The sequence below is a fragment of the Myotis brandtii genome, unplaced genomic scaffold (assembly GCF_000412655.1).
Source record: "Myotis brandtii unplaced genomic scaffold, ASM41265v1 scaffold793, whole genome shotgun sequence".
NCBI lineage: Eukaryota > Metazoa > Chordata > Mammalia > Chiroptera > Vespertilionidae > Myotis > Myotis brandtii.
Genome location: NW_005371193.1, coordinates 1,371,231 through 1,383,890, shown reverse-complemented (window position 1 = coordinate 1,383,890; position 12,660 = coordinate 1,371,231).

Below are 12,660 nucleotides of genomic sequence, written 5' to 3'. Positions count from 1 at the left end.
GAAGAAAGAAAGAAAGAAAGAAAGAAAGAAAGAAAGAAAGAAAGAAAGAAAGAAAGAAAGAAAGAAAGAGGAAGGAGGGAGGGAGGGAGGGAGGGAGGGAGAGAGGAAGGAAGGAAGGAAGGAAGGGGCAAGGAAAACACACCCGGGGAAGGGGTGGGGAAAAGCCTCCAGAAAGAGCTGAGCTGGGGCTCTGTCCTCAGGGCTCTGAAGGGCAGAGATTTAGGTGAGGTCCCAGGGGAGGATCTCAATAGAATATTCATCAGCTTCTAGGTGTGTCCTTTCAGGGTCGTGGACTCTACTGATTGGTAGGTGCCACGGCATCGTTTGTCTGGTTTTGCTGCTTTTCTGGGCCTAGATGATATCCCTAGGGGTTAATGCTTAAGGCAGTGGTTGTGCAAGGGCCCTTATGGGGAGTCACAAGAGGCCACTCTTGGGCCCCTGTTCCTACTCTAAGGCGATCTACTGAGTGACTACCGACATGTCTGGGAAGAGTCCGAACCACATGACCAGCCATACGAAAGGTCCGGGGGTCTAAACGGAATGACCAGTAATAGGCTCGGGGAGGAAAGGTTACCCTGGGGGCAAGGTCCTTGTTTTCCCAGTTTTGCCTGTTGCTAGGCACCTGGGGCTTTCTACCCTGGTGACCTCTAGAAGTACCTGGCTGCTGTCCTAGCTCTGCTCATGCCTGTCTAATTGCCTGCCACAGGTTCACAGGCAGGGGAACACTGCTTGGAGTCATCCTCTTTCGGCTAGAAATGATGGCTTATCATGGACTATACTGGAATGACTGAAGAGGAAACATACCCATCTGAAAGTGTCTACACTAACTTAGCATTCCCTCTTCACATTCCAAACGGGTTTCCCGTCATTCCCCGGAGAGCACAGAACCTCCATTCTCTCGGAAGGACTGCTCACTGCTTCTTTTCCCCAGGTCATCGCAGTCCTCTCCCCAAACTCTTCAGGATCTATTCTTAACTTCAGACATGGAAACGGAGGTTGTATTATCAAAGTCCCACAGCGAATCAGGTCCAGAACAAGCAACAATAAGACAGATTTCCCGAATTCCCTTCCAGAAGCCTCTTCTGGGCAGTGCTTCAGTTTGATGACAAATCTCCAAGGGTCTAACCCGGGATCCAAGCCATATTTGGGGTTGTCTTTTCTGATGGAGTGGGTGGGTTCTTTCCTGAGCTCTGGACTCAGTCCACTCAAGATTAGAAGCTCTGTTCTGGCATTAATTAGCTTTGGGATCCTGGGCACTTACCCTCTCTGTCCTTCAGTTTCTGAATCTGTAACACGAGGATAAAAATACCTGCCTCCTAGGGTTGTTGTAAGAATAAAACTAGATAGTGTGTGTTGATTTCTTCAGTAATATTCTGGCAGCCACCAGCGTGGTGCTGTCTCTTGGCTGATTCCCACCAGGGATACAGCAACTATGTAACTATTGGATAGATATTACATAGAACTATCCTATATTCATTTATTGAAAAAATGTTTATTGAGCAGCTTACTGCGTGGTCTATTTATTTATCACTATGTTCTATCTCTAGGTATCTCTAGGTACACCTTGCCAGGGAAGGAGAAATACATTTTAGGGGTTGCTTCCTAAAAAGGGACCCTGATTCCTGCTTCTATCCCAACTTTAGTCCCCAAGGGGAATTTAAGGAAACCTTTGGCATTGAACTCAGCTTTTGTGGCTCTCTGCAGAGTAGTAGCAAAGTCTGCCCCCTAGAGGCTAACAACACTCCTGGCAGTAAGAGCAGAACTTGAAAGTCAAAATGTTAACCTTATTGGTAGTTTACCACCACCTGCACAGGGGCAGTAGATGTGAGAGGCATGTAGTTTACTGAATGCATGGGAAGGCTAAATTGCTAATGAATGAATCAGGTTGAGACCCTGGATTATTCCCCCTTAAAAAATACTGACACTTGGAATTTGTAAAAATGTTGTCCTTGCAGATCTTATATGTGTGATTTATATGTGTAGTGCTTCATACTCACCAATATTGTCTTTGCCTTATCTCCACATTTCCCATCTATTTCCAGCTCCTATTGGGTATATCTTTGTATACCATGGAGCATTTACTGAGATAAGCTACACACCACATGCTCTCAGTCCCTGTTGGGGGAACTGAATTGAGTTATACATCACCATGAAATTTCAGATAACTTGGACAAAGAGCATATCCAACAGGTTTTCCAAGAAGAAAGGTTTCATAAAACATTTTTGCACAAAACAGGTGCAGAATGTCATTAGAGTTATCATCAAGCCTGGAAATCTGAAGTCAGGGGAACGATGCTTTCTGAAGGAAAATGACTTCCTGCCTGGAATTTTATACCCAAAGTACCAAAAAGAAAAAAATATGAGAAGAGAATCAAACATTTTCAAGCATGACATGCAAAGTTTTTTTTAAAAAAAGGTACTGCCTTCTCTCTCTCAGGAAGCTGCTAAGCAGTGGTTCTCAACCTGTGGGTCGCGACCCCTTTGGTGGTCGAACGACCCTTTCACAGGGGTCGCCTAAGACCATCCTGCATATCAGACATTTACATTATGATTCATAACAGTAGCAATATTACAGTTATGAAGAAGCAACGAAAATAATTTTATGGTTGGGTCACAACATGAGGAACTGTATTTAAAGGGCCAGAAGGTTGAGAACCACTGTGCTAAAGGATGTGCTCCACCAAACAAGGGGCAAACCTAGAGAGTTAGATGTAGGATTGGGGAAACAGGCATTCCAACACAAGAGGCCATGGATGGGAAGTACCGAGATCCCGACAAAGGAAAATTCCAGGCAGGCAGCCATGTGCCAGGTGTAGAAAGCAGCCTGTTTAGATTGAAGCTGGCCAAAGGGCTCCGGGAAAGATTTATTCAAGAAGATGACACTGATAGAATTTGCGAGGATATTTACTGGGGAAGAATTAGAGGTTGGAATAGTGATAAGTATAACAAATCTAACAGAGTAAATGGGGAGGGCAATTATTAACTCCAGTAGAATATTCAGAGCAACAGAGGAAAAGGTAGGGGGATCATGGTTATCTTAAGTGACTCGGTTGTGACTAGCATCATCACGATCATAATAATGTGAAGGCCAAAAGTTGATATAACCAAATATGACATAATTATATGGGGAGGATGGAGGGATGGGAAGTGGGCACATGTGTACGGTAGAGATGAGGGTAGAGTAAATAATATAGCTAAATCTTTGTCTGCTGTATTAGCAAGTCAAAGGCAATGCCTCATAGGGACAAAGAAGTATCAATATACCCCTGTTATTTAAAGCTATGGAGAGAAATTAGACTCATCTAATAAGGGTTGAAAGTAATTGCCTCAAGGGAACAGGAAAGGGATTAAGCAACCGATATTTTTGATGCACGGCCGTTTGATTCTTTAGGTATAACTTTGGTTGTTTTTTTGTGTGTTTTTTTAAATAAAGCCCTAAGATTTTTTAATGGAATCCAATTGAGTGGAGATTGAGCTGCTTCGCCAAGCCCCATGCGTGATGTCCAGGGGTGTGGTAGGTTCCATTCTGGATTTTATGTTGGTTCTAAAATGGACACCCAAGACTCCAACCCTGGAATTGCGGAGATGTCTTTTCACTCCAGCTGTGTCCTCCAAGGTTGTGCCAGGCTGTCACCTCAGAAAACTGGATACATGGTCGGAGACTCTGCTATCCACACCCTAGTCTTGCTTGACCCTTCTCTGCCCTTCTTTCTGCCTCTAGCAACTTTCACGCTTGTAGATTCTGCGGGGGGAGGGGGGCGGGTCTTATCCCTTCTGTTTTCAACTTCAGTCCCATCATCTGAAGACCATGCCAAGGTCTACTTCTTCTCTGGAATTCTTTCTGTCAATGAATAGCACTGCCTGCTCCCAGTCAGCCAAACCCACATCTTGGGAACTACTCAGACCCTCCCTTCCCTCACTCTCAGTGTCCACTGGGTGCTTATGCCCTTACCGTCTTCCCTCCTCTCCTTTCCCTTAGACACCAACTTAGTTCAGACTCTCAGGACTTCTCACCTTGATCCTGTGACCCCCTCCTCATTGGCCTCATTCCTCCAGTTCGCCACCACACCACTTCACAGGGCTTTCCAAGTCTCTGCAGGCTTCTCCCTGCCTTCAATCCTCCAGTGGCCACCCCAGCTTGCTGACGGTTCACACTTCTCAGCTTAGCCCACAGACCCTGGGGATGTAGCTCTGGCCACATCTTCCACCACCGCCCACTCCCACCTTTCACTCCAGGAAGGTGGGACCACCTGCAGCTCCCCACAAGCATTATGAACACATCATGCCTTACACATGTCATCTTTCACAAAGCAGGACCAGCATCGCCGCCTGCAGGAAGCCTTCCCAGTGCCCTAAGTATGATTGAGAAGCGTCCTTGACACCCTTATGGTAACTGCTGTCACACTAGATCATATATGTTTCTTTACCTCTTTACGTTCTTTGAAGTTATGAGTCATATCCTATTCATACTCAAACCCCAACCTCTAGCTCCATGTCTATCTAGCCCACAGAAGGGAAAGGAAAGAATGAATGAATTGACTTCTGGGATACAATTCCTAGATGAATCCGACTTCCAAGCTCAGGGTAGTTCGCTCAGTTGGTTAGAGTGTCACCCCGATATGTCAAGGTTGTGGGTTTGATCCCTGGTCGGGGCACAAACAAAAGTCAACCAATGAATGTGTCAATAAGTGGAACAACAAATATCAATATGTCTCCCTCCCCCCTCCCTCCCTCCCTCTCTTCCTCTTTCTAGAATCAATAAGTGGGGGTCGGGGGAGGATCCCATGTCAAGATGACCTCAAAATGAATGAAAACATGTTCAGCTTGATCTGAATGCTCATGTCTCCTTTGGTCGCTTTCCTTTCTCTTTCCTGAGGTACCTCCTGCATGGGGTCTGGAGCTCACCACCACATCTCACGGAGCCCACAGGGTGGGACGGTTAGGGGGGTGATGCTGTGCTGAGTGGGATACTGGATCCTGCCCCTCTAGGGTCCTCTGGGTCCAGCGAGTCCCCGGCGTGTCCCTGAAGGGATGTGGCCAATGCCTGCTGAGGTCTAAGGGAGCAGGGAGACCCACTTTCCTTAGAGGAGCGTGCAAGATGAAAGCCACCTGCCTGGACGAGGAGACGCTAGGCTCTGAACCGGATGCGTCCTGTGGCATAGATTTTCCAGTTCCCTGGAAATACCTGGCTGCACCTAGAGAGGCCTCCGACGACGGCATTAGTCCTTCTTTAAAGAAAAGGTTGGTGTCCATGGGTCACATTTTATTTCCTCCCCTGTATGTACCTCAGTGTGTTTATGGGTCTCCACTATGTTATTCTTCATATCTTTCTATGTACTTTAAACACTTCTTAATCATTAGAACACAAAAGAGTTGCTTTACAAAACGAGAAAGACTTACCTAAAAAACATGAGTCAAAGAAGGAGATACTAAAATGGCTTCTTTTTTTTTTTGCATAATCTATAGAAAGCCCAAAGATGTGAGGTTTTCTTTGCATAATGAAATAGAGGAACTGTGGTAGGAGCGAGTGTGTTAATTGTCAAGGCAACGGTTAAAAGCACATGAGTGACAAAGCAGAGGGGTGGTGTTGGAACCACAGTGTTAGAAAAAAGACAGACAGAGTCTTCTGGTTCAGCCCCCTTGGTTTATGGGGGACAGCACCCAGGCCCAGGGAGCTGTCTTCACAGAGTCATTCATTTATTCACACCGTCATCTCCTGCAGGCCAAGCACTGTGCTGGGTGTCAGGGAAACCAACACAGCAAAGCCAGTGGTTCTCACCCTCTGGGACTCCACAAACCAGGGAGGAGTGAGACAGAGGTGTGAACAAATTATTAAAGGGCAGCGCAATAAATGCCTGTTGGCGGTCCACGCAGATTCATGGATTGACAAAGCAGGAAGCCGGAGAGAGCTCGAGAGAGATGTTTGAGCAGGATCTTGGGAGGGGGGTGGGTTGGTAAGACTCAGCCAGGACCTGTGGCTGGTGCTGGGGACACAGGGATGAGCAAAACTGACATGGTGCCTCCCTGCCCTACCATCTAGTTGGGAGGACAACATCCATCAAATGCTCACACAAAAGTACTGTGAGGACGATTTGTAAGAATTTGTAAAGAAGGACAGATGAGCTAGGTCAGCAATTTTCAAGCGGTGTGCTGCAAGAATTTTTAAAACTTGCAATACCTGACTATTTAGTCAGGGGCACTGACCTCTCTTCCCTTAGATCAGTGGTTCTCAACCTTCCTAATGCCGCGACCCTTTAATACAGTTCCTCATGTTGTGGTGACCCCCAATTTTATTGTTACAAATTGAACATAATTAAAGCATAGTGATTAATCACAAAAACAATATGTAATTATATATGTGTTTTCCGATTGTCTTAGGCGACCCCTGTGAAAGGGTCGTTTGACCCCCAAAGGGGTCACGACCCACAGGTTGAGAACCGCTGCCTTAGATTGTCAAGTAAAACAATGACAACAGCCAACACAACAATAGCCATCTGGTGTGAATATCCTGTCTTGAACCAGGTCATATAATAGAGTTGCATCTTATTGGTGACATTGCATAATTAGACTATATCTAATTGGTTAATTCTTGGCACCAGAAATTACATACAAGTATAGGCACCTGATTTTTAAAAATATATTTTTATTTCAGAGAGTAAGGGAGAGGGAGAGAGAGAAACATCAATGATGAGAGAGAATCATTGATCTGCTGCCTCCTGCACACCCAGGACTGGGGATCGAGCCTGCAACCCTAGGCATGTGCCCTGACAGGGAATCAAACCATGACCTCCTGGTTCATAGGTTGACGCTCAACCACGGACCCACGCTGGCCGGATGGCACCTGATTTTTTAAAAAGTCACTTTGGATCTAAAAGGGTAGGTAATTACTATTACTATTACTATTATTATTATTATTACTGTAAATCAATCAAAAGTATACCTACTTTTTGTGTGCCACAGAGTTTTAGTAATTAGTTTTTGTTGCCATGAGATGAAAAAGGTTAATAATCACTGAGCTAGATCATAAACCAGATCTTAAGAGAGAGTGAGAAGGGCATTCCAGGCAGAAGGAAAAGTGCCTGCAAAGGCCCTGAGCTAGGAGGGAGCATGGTCCTTCCAGGTGCACAAAGTCGGTGTGGCTGGAGCAGAGGGAGGGAGAGGGTGAGACTGGGAAGAGAGGCAGCAGCCAGACGGTGCAGGCATAATTAAGGATTTTTTTTTACTTTTTCCTAAGAGCAAAGGAGAGCCATTTACAAGCAAAGGGACAGTAAGCAGACTTGTCACTTGGAGAGGTTACGCTGACTGCTTTGTGGAGAACCCTGTCGAGGTGGAGGACAAGCGTGAGAACAGGTTCTGAGGAGCCTGTTGTGGTCACCTGAGTGACCACAGGATGACATTTTCGAAGTGAACACGGGCAGTGGCAGGAACATGGGGGGAGGAGCGGGCAGGTGGGAGGTAGGCCGTGGACTGAATTGGATGGGGGAAGGGGAGAGGCGAGGGATGAGTCAGGATGGTGCCCTCTGCAGGGAGAGGAACAGCTTCCGCCTGTCAATCTGGCAGGGAGGGAAGTGAAGTTGTAAAGGACAAGTGCCCCGTATGGCCCCTGCCTCCCGTTCTTCCCTCCTTCTTCCTACAGCTACCTCAGCCGCTGCAAGATCAACTTAAATTCAGTGTGAATTCCCATGGAAACCCAATAGGAAAGTAGCGAGTCCTGAATTCATCCTCTAGTCTTGCACTCTTTGGCATCCCGCTCCCTCAAGGCAGCAGAGTGGGTTGTTTGGCTCGGGTTCACCTTCATTCTGGGGGTAAATAGAATAACTAGAAAGAAACAAACACGTCTCAATTGAAACCCAAGTACGTGTGGGTTCCCTTTAGGTTTGCCCCAGTCAGTAGTTGTGGAGTCCCGGCTGTTGATGCCACCAGCTGTCCTGAGCTCTGACTAGTCTGGAAAGTGCTCCCCGCGGTCTCCAATGGGGAAACCAAGAATGCTGACGGCACCCCAAGTTTCAACAACCTTTGCTTTTCACTTTGAATTGATTGCAAATGGCAGTTGCCCAACTCAAACCAGCTTAAGCTCAAACCGCCAGTGCCTTCCACGACCATTAAATCATGTACTGAGAGTCAAGTACCTCTAGAAATGAGGTACCTAGTCCCCTACCCTCTTAGTTCTTGGAGGCACCCCCATTTTCTTGATAAGGACCAGCACATTTGCCAGAGTAATGACCAGAAGCACCTGTGATGGCCAAGGCTGCCTGTGCTCATTCAATTTCTCATTGCGCAATAATTTGTGTGATTCTGCAGGTGACTGGACGCCACGTGCAGCTCTGTGTCTTTGCAGGGGGGTATTTCTCGCTGTTACAGATCTCTGTGCGACAGCTGGCCTTTCTCCTCCACCTTAGTTCTCATTCCTTGACACCTTGCTGACGTCCGAACATTGGGACACGGAAACATGAGTTATCTCGTGACTGATCAGCAAGGTGTGCTTCTTACTCCCTAATGCATCTAAGAACTCTTAAACATTTCTTTTTCTAAACTCTCACCTGAGGATATGTTTTTATGGATTTTAAAGAGAGGAAGGGAGAGAGAGAAATATTGATACAAGAGAGAAACATTGATTGGTTGCCTCCCGTGTGCACCCCACCTGGAGGTTGATCCTGCAACCTTTTGGTGTATGGGATGACACTCCAACCAACTGAGCCACCCAGCCAGAGCCCAGGAACTCTTTTATCTGCCCAACAGGAGACCACTGTTCTGCTTTCTGACCCACCAAGTCCCGAATGACACTCTCTGTTTTAGAGTTGGGGTCCATGGACCAGCTGTGCCGTTCTAGCACAGCCAAGAGTTCGGTGAGCCTGAGGGGGGGTGGGGGCGAAGGATGTAGAAAAAACAGACATAGAGAATAAGCTGGGTCTAGGTGGATCTTCCAGTGCCTGGCTGAGGCCACAGAGAGAGAATGAGAGGGCAAGCTGAGCCTTTATTTTTTAGCCAGAGGTAAACAAAGTAGTGGTCACCATAGTTACAATGTTCTTGTGAGTTTCACTTGTTTTGGCAGAGTTTGCTGCATTTCCCTCAGCCCGTTAGCTATCCAGATAAGATCTAGAGAGCTTCATAAGGTCAAGCCTAATTATGCTAAGAAGGCTGTGCCCTCTAAGCTGGGACTTGTTTGTGGCTTTGCCAATAGGGCAGTCTAAGACTTAACCCTATAGCTGCTCCCTACAACCAGTGATAACTGAGATGATTTCAGATGCTACATGAGCAACACAAGGGTCACTGCCCAACCGAGGCCAACACACTCACTGTCCAGGCCCAGGAGGGTAACCCAGCCCATCTGGGGAGGGGGACACCCCAGCATGACCCTTCCTCAAAGTCCATTCTTAGGTCACTCCACTGTGATCCCTTCCAAATCTCCTCTGCATCCCCCAGTCTTCCTCCCCTTAGCTTTTTAGGGCCCACCCTCATGGTGCTTAACTCCTCAGCACCCCCTTCCCTAAACCACACCCTGCTTTTGTCTCAACCCATGCCTGCTCCAGGCCCCCTTCCCATGTGTCCTCTGCTATACACCCAGTCTCAGCACTCTGTCCTGGTCCATCCCTCACTTCACCGGAACCCCCACACCTGCAGCACCTCAGAGTCAGTCCCCACCACAACTTCCTTTATCACAACACCCACAGAGCCAGCTCTCCATCCCAGGTTGCAGCTTCCTTTTTAAAAAAATATATTTGTATTGATTTCAGAGAGAAAGGGAGAGGGGGAGGTAGATAGAAACATCAATAATGAGAGAAAATCATTGACCAGCTGCCTCCTGGATGCCCCCTACTGGGGATTGAGCCGGCAACCTGGGCATATGCCCTGACGGGGAATTGAACCATGAACTCCTAGTTCATAGGTTGATGCTCAACCACTGAGCCATGCCAGCTGGGCACAGCTACCATTTTACTCCCCTGTCCCCGATATTCACAGAGTCCTGAGGCCTCTCCCACTTATACTTTCTCCTTCCCTCTGTGCAGCCCCTTGGGACCCAACTCTCACACCCAGCCCCTCTCTCTGCCTTCACCACCATTGCCCACCTCTGGCTCACACCTCTGCCTGCAGGGTTTGTCTTAATGATCACACCTTTCCTTTTGGTCTCCCTTCTCTGAGAGTTTCCTTTTATAATACACTAGAGGCCCCATGCATGAAATTCGTGCATGGGTAGGGTCCCTAGGCCTGGCTGGCGATCAGGGCCAATCTTCGGGGTGACGGGCAGGGCGATCAGGGGCCCCTGCTGGCACCCACCTTGGCTGGCCTGGAGCCTGTGGGCTGGGGGCAGCTCCTGCATTGAGCATCTGCCCCCTGGTGGTCAGTGCATGTCATAGCGACCAGTCATTCTCCATTCGGTTGATTTGCATATTAGGCTTTTATTATATAGGATGTGTCCAAGTCATAAAAGTGAGTTGATTTAAAAGAAGTCAAAAAGGAGGCAAGAACATACAATGGAGTCAAGACAGTCTCTTCAATAAATGGTGCTGGGAAAATGGGACAGATACATGCAAAAAAATGAAACTAGACCACCAACTTACACCATACACAAAAATTAACTCAAACTGGATAAAGAACTTAAACATAAGGTGGGAAACCATAAAAATATTAGAGGAATTCACAGGCAGCAAAATATCAGACATATGCCAAAACAATAACTTCACCGATACAGCTCCTAGGGCAATGAAAACTAAAGAGAAAATAAACAAATGGGATTACATCAAAATAAAAAGCTTCTGTGCAGCAAAAGAAACCATCAACAAAACAACAAGAAAGCCCACTGCATGGGAGGACATATTTGCCAATGTTATCACCGACAAGGGTTTAATCTCCAACATTTATAGGGAACTCATACAACTTAACAAAAGGAAGATAAACAACCCAATCAAAAAATGGGCAACCGACCTAAATAGATACTTTTCAAAAGAGGACAGAAGGAAGGCCAAGAGACATATGAAAACATGCTCAAAGGAATCGTCTGAGAGATGCAAATCAAAATGACAATGAGGTACCATCTCACACCTGTCAGAGTAGCTATCATCAACAAATCAACAAAAGACAAGTGCTGGCGAGGATGCGGAGAAAAAGGAACCCTCGTGCACTGCTGGTGGGAATGCAGACTGGTGTAGCCACTGGGCAGAACAGTATGGAGTTTCCTCAAAAAACTAAAAATGGAACTCCCATTTGACCCAGAGATCCCACTTCTATGAATATATCCCAAGAAACTAGAAACACCAATCAGAAAGGATATATGTACCCCTATGTTCATAGCAGCACAATTTACCATAGCTAAGATTTGGAAATAGCCTAAGTGCCCATCAGCAGATGAGTGGATTAAAAACTGTGGTACATCTACACAATGGAATACTACGCTGCTGTAAAAAAGAAGGAACTCTTACCATTTGCAACAACATGGATGGACCTGGAGAGCATTATGCTAAGTGAAATAAGCCAGTCAGAGAAAGATAAATACCACATGATCTCACTCATTTATGGAATATAATGAACAACATAAACTGATGAACAAAAACAGATCCAGAGACAGAGAAGCATCGATCAGACCGTCAAACCTCAGAGGGAAGGTAGGGGAGGGTGGAGGTAAGGGGGAGAGATCAACCAAAGGACTTGTATGCATGCATATAAGCCTAACCAATGGACATAGACACCAGGGGGGTGAGGGCATGAGTGGGGGGAGTGGGGGGGCAATGGGAGGATAAGGACATATATGTAATACCTTAATCAATAAAGAAAAAAAGATGAAGTCAATAATACTGCACATCATTTAGGGATGCAGCAGAAATGGTGGTGTGCAGGTGACTAAAGTTTGGGAAATACCAAGTTAGAGGAATGGGCATAAACAGATGAAAAACAGCCACCAGATTTCCACAATGACAACAGCTGGCTGTGTGTCACATAATTTCATTGGTTGGTGTGGTCCTGCTCCATCTGCAAATCAGGTAACCACAAGACAAAACTACGGACACAACCTGTTTCCATACGCCGTGGGCTCCGAGGCACACGGGCCAGGAGTCTGTTTCCCTCTGTGCCTGGACCCAAGTGCCATCCAGGAGCCTGTTTCCCTCTTTATCCCAGACACCCACTCATTTGGAAGCTGATACATCCCCCCATCTCCATGGCTATCAAAAGCCTGCTCCTGGCTAGTGTGTTGGGAGAGTTTGGAACATCAGAAGGAACCTGTGGGGTCTTGACATTGAGCATTCCCCTCCTCCCCTTCCCTAAAGTTAGTGAGAAGTGGCGAGGAGGCGGGGATGGGGGTGGGGTCGGGGTGGTGATACCCATTCATTCATTCAGCAACTACTGTGGAGCCCTGACTATGTATCCAGCACTGCTCTAAGCACAGGGGATATAATGGTGAACACACTGGCAAGGTCCTGAACCTCTGGAAGTTTACAATCCCATGGAGAAGACGGTCAAGGAATAAACAATGGACATAACAGCATGTTGAGACTGAGGGGGTGACATTTGAGCAGAAGTGAGGAAACAAGCTACGTGGATATCTGGAACAAACGTGCCCTATGCACAGGGAATGATGGCAAGAGCAAAGTCCTGAGGTGGGAACATGGTCGGTCTGTTCAAGGCACAGCAAGGAGGTTGATGTTGCTGGAGAAGAGAGATTGCAAG